The 5,000-nt window shown below is 43.8% G+C and overlaps 1 protein-coding gene across 1 annotated transcript in view; it reads right to left on the bottom strand.

Moving 5' to 3' along the window:
• The window catches only part of LOC306778622 (spermatid perinuclear RNA-binding protein-like), a 30,027-nt gene extending 25,398 nt beyond the window's left edge, over positions 1-4,629 (bottom strand). The window contains exon 1 of the mRNA XM_079270227.1: positions 4,563-4,629. The gene's annotated coding sequence lies outside the window, so the exon portion shown is untranslated. The remainder of the gene's footprint in view (positions 1-4,562) is intronic.
• Positions 4,630-5,000: the final 371 nt, after the last annotated feature.

The following is a 5,000-nucleotide window of genomic DNA, read 5'->3' as shown; positions in this document are numbered from 1 at the left end:
ACATGTTTTCTATACGTTGTATTTCTCTGTTGTACATTCAGAGGAAACACGTCCAGCCCCCAAGAACACCGACGTTTATATTACTGCCAAACGCTGGAACTACAACCTCCAGGTTCATCACCAACAACACTTTATCCCACAAACGTATATTGAGAAGAAGACGTCTGCAACTGGATAATTGCAATGTTTTAAGAAAATCAACTTCTGATAATAACACTTGTAAATGCCCTAATTTAAATACCGGAATATCGGGATTTAATGGTCATTTTATCCGTGAAAGTCAACCGCCTCCGAACGCCGTCTCATCCTCGTCACACATCCGTGACACACGTTCATGTGACGTCTTCCTGCGGTGATGCAGCTTTAACCTTCAAGATCTATGAAAACATAATCTTTTATTTCCTAATCATTTGATCGTCTGTGGACAAATGTAACTTTTCAGCACGTTCAGCAGGACGACCAGTTCAGTAATCAATCGGAATTACTTCCCCGGAAGAAAACCAATTACCATCTGAACCCCGATATACAATCAGTGCCAGATCGTTCCACTTCGGAAGGAAATCATGAATCAAGTCTTTAGCACACTGATACCCATCTATTGATTTACCATTAGTTCTGAAACTCTAAAACGTCTTTTAATCTCCAGACAAACGAGCTTCGTTCTCCGTAGTTCATCTACATTTCCAACATGTCAGCTGCTCATCGTTAGGAATCAGAAAAGATGAAACGTGCTGTCACAAAGCATCACATCACAGAGTGTCCATTTAGTCAACAACAACAAAGGAGACAGTCAGGAGACTTCAACGTGTCGCTGCACGTCACCTCCTGGATGCGATTTCAGCTCCCTGCACGGACCAATCAGAACAGAGCGACGCAGCGAGACGCCTGTGGAGTGTGTAAGCAGCAGGTGTGTGTGTGTGTGTGTGTGTGTGTGTGTGTGTGTGTGTGCGTGTGTGTGTCGGCCAGGTAATGAAGACATCATGTGGCCGTGCACGGCCGACCGCTCTGAGCTCAGAGGAGAGAAAACCTGAGACTCACAGAGCGTTTACATCTCAAATGTCTCTGCTTCCTCCATCAGCAGACATCTCTGTGGAGCTGGAGGGTTTTATATATATATATACTTATATATATACTATATTTATATATACTTCACAAGGATTGAGTGAGTCTCTGCAACTAACATTTCCTTCAGACGCCACGCTCGTCTTCACCAAACCACAAACTGTTCGTGTTCGAGCTGAAACAGTCGTGGGCCAATCACACGTCACATTATTCATCTTTTCGTTTATTATCAGCGTGTAGCCCCGCCCTAAAGCATCCCCTGCTTTATGGTCTGTGTGACTCTAAATGGACCATAATGTACTAAATGAACATCATGCTGTATTGAAGAAGACTTGAAACTAGAGATTGAGACATAAACTCATGTTTACAATGTTTACTGAGGGAATTAATCAAGAGAGAAGTAGAGTCATTTTCTATAGACTTCTATACAACCAGAGGAGTCGCCCCCTGGTGGTCACTAGAGAGAATGCAGCTTTAACACATGAAGCTTTGACTTCACTCTGCAGAACCAGAGGTTGCTGTCTGCGACTCCTGCAATCAGTCTTTTTGTTAACATTCGTATGGTTTTGCTGGCAGCCAATCACAGCAAGCATTCTTTAATGCAATGCGACGTGTGATTGGCCCGTAACCGCTACGACCCATGCAGAGAGCGTTTCCTGGTATTGGCTTTGTGCCTTTTTAAACGATACCCGATATATCCAAGTGTTTGCAATCCAATGCTTTACTAGAGCATAAGATCTCTTACTTTTGCTCTTAAAGTGAACCATTTAACTTGAACATGGAGCCTTCAGTATGATTTTTATATCTCAATCTATAATCGCAGACAAACAAACAATATGCCGTATGTCGATATGAGCGCACGAATACATGTTCATCCATTATCAACAGAGCATGAGGAGAGTAGAAACTAACTGCTGACTCTTAAAGCTCCACTCATCTATATTTATGTATTACTGGTCCATCAATGTAAACATGTGTGATGTGGAAGAGGTTTGCTCGTAATGACTTACGTCAAAGGATTATCGCCGACTCTGCGCTTCCTCTCAGCTCTACGAGCATTTCCTGCATCTTCAGCTCCTTGTTTTTTGTCGTACATCCTGCAATGTTTCACGTTTTTGGTTCAGTCTCACCGCTCTCATCGTGTTTCCAGCTCTGATAGACTCACTGTGCACAGACAGACTCAGTTAGCGACCAGCTGGGGAACATAGTGGAGCTTCTAGCAGCTAAAGAGACAGAGATCTCCCTCACGACGTGGTGGAGACCAAAAACAGAGCAAAAAGAGACACAGCTTCATCAGGTGGACATCAACACAACGACTCCAAATGAGCGATGAAGTTGCTCTTTGTCTGCTGGTTGTTTGGGAGTAAAGAGCACCGGTATGAGATCGTGTAAGAGACAATGAAGAAAAGGTTGTGTTGGTGCATCAACACACTGTTCTTAGTCAGTCTGAGTGCAGCGTTTGAAACAACAGGAGAAGAGTCGTCCTCGGGGGACTCTCACCATGTCCCCGGATGATGAGGTATTTATTTCAAACAGGGCAAAGTCACAGAGCTGGCTGGTGCAGATCCGATTGCTGAAACCGGGCTCAGTCTCTGAGGGTTCTCGGCCCGACCCGTCGGGTGGGTGGAGGTGAAATGAGAGACGACGGAGCCGACGGCAGCAGCAACGTCTCTGCTCGGGTTCACCTCAACAGACCCGCTCAGTGGCACCGAGGAGATGCAGTTAGTAGCCGGTTTGGACGAGTAAACAATGTGCTGATGTAGCTATCGCTAAATATTAATATCAATCCATAATTAATGTGCAATGTTGTGCGGCGTCGACGTTGTGCAGTTGTTTGGTCAATCATGATGTTCATTGAGGACATTATAGACCACATTATGCTGATGTAAATAACTTTTCCTTGTCCTCCTGTCATCTGGTTCACCCTCTCACAGCTGGCGAACATCTGTCGTCCCGTGACTTGAAGTAATTGATCAAACATCAAAATACCCGTTGAGTCATTTCCTGTCAAAATAGATTCATCAAGAACTCCGGTAACGTTTCCAAACCACGTCTCGTGCCAACGTGCGGTAACTATGTATGAGAATTCATCGGGAAACATTTGTTGAAATGTTGCAGCCATAAAAGACAAAGTATGTCGAGGTTTAAACATTTCACTCTTATATCTGGAACTTGCAGAAACACAACACGCACTGTTGTTCTCTAAATTGGAAAACAAAAATGAATAAATGATACACAACAGGAAAGTCGTTGGTCGTGTTGACCAGCTATGGTGAGAATTCATTGTTGAGCATGAAAACAAAGGAAACACCACCGCATGATTGATGTTGATCGATCAATTAAGCCACTATGTCGAAGCTCAAAACAGACTTTTAGCCTGAACACACTGGTCAGACTCTTTGCTGAGGAGTAACTGTCAATAAAACATGTTTGTATTCCTCACACACAACTCTAATTGAAACCAAAATGTCACACCTACACACACACACACACTGGATCCTCATTAACCAGATCCAGCTTCTTCCTCGTCAACGCTTTTAGCAGCAGCCGGTCCGGAGGAGGCCGTGGACGAACATCAGGCTCCGGTTACCGTTTCTATTTACATTCCTCTGGGCTCAGAGGAGCCACCTGCTCCGGGCCTTCTGGGTCTGATCCACCGAGACCTGCAGGTTCAAACCAGGCGGCAACCCTCCGGTTCTGCTGAGTGAAGCCGATGCTTCATGTGTTAAAGCTGCATTCTCTCTGATGTCTGATTGACAGGTCTCTACCAGAGACGTATACGGCGTCTCTACATCACTTCTCCTCAGTCCAGATATGGTCACTTCCTGTTCACTGGTTGCAAAACCAAGATGGCGACGGCAGAATCGCAGAACTCGAGGCTTCAAAACATCCACAAACCATTGAGTGACGTCACAACGGCTCCGTCCACTTCATATATATATGTAAAATTAAGTATATATATATGCAGAATTAGGACGAATTGGAGGCATCTTTTAGCTGATGTGATTCACTTCAATCACACTAAAATGTAAGCTTTTAAATCAAAAGTAACTGATATCCACATAAATATCTTTATGATTATCTTCTCATAGATTTCAATGATGTAAATTGTCCCTAAAAACACCATCAAACTGTATTAATATGTATAAATATTAAGTTATTGTCTCTCTCCTAGCTGACCAACATGAAATATAACCCTGGACGGTTTCACGCTGTAAAGTATTGATTGCCTTAAATGTGATAAATCATTCAGTGTGCAGGTGCATCAGCATGAGGGGTCTACCTGCACTTAAAATAAACTTGTTTTTATTTTTTATATTTATTTTAACTTATCATTTGATTGTCGCTGTAATAAAAGCTTTCGTCTGAAGGGAAAATTACGTGTCGTCTTTTTTTTTAATCAGGAAAGTATTTCGCCCGTTCATCCACTCCCCCCCCCCCCCCTCTCTCTCTTCCTTCCACGCCGAAAAACTGTCACCAAAAGCGGACACTTAACCTACCTTCACCCGGACAGTCCGCTCACCACCTGGAGGAGAAATAGGAGGAGGAAGCTCGTGCGGTCCAAAAGCCTCCCAAAAAAATATTAAATGTAAAATGTGTAGGTTGGTTGTTCTTGTGTCCTGTCAGAGAAGAATAGAGTCCAGTTCTGGGGTCAGTTTGTATTCCGGGTCTCTGGAAAGCCGGCGGCGGACGCGGTAACAACAACGGAGGCAAACGGTCTCCGGCCAGCCTGCTGTCAGCGCTCCGAGGTTGCGGCTGCGCATGCGCCCACCTACCGCTACTGCGAAACAAAGATCGTCTAATGTGTAGATGAACCACGTGGAGCGCTTCAGAGACAAACCGACCTGTGGTCATGGCCTCAGTATTTTATTACATTTTATATATATATGTGATATATATAAGTGTATGTATACAATGTGTTTTTTAAATATACATAT

Source organism: Melanostigma gelatinosum (genome assembly GCF_949748355.1).
Source record: "Melanostigma gelatinosum genome assembly, chromosome: 6".
Classification (NCBI taxonomy): Eukaryota; Metazoa; Chordata; class Actinopteri; order Perciformes; family Zoarcidae; genus Melanostigma; species Melanostigma gelatinosum.
This window is presented reverse-complemented; position numbering and strand designations above follow the sequence as displayed.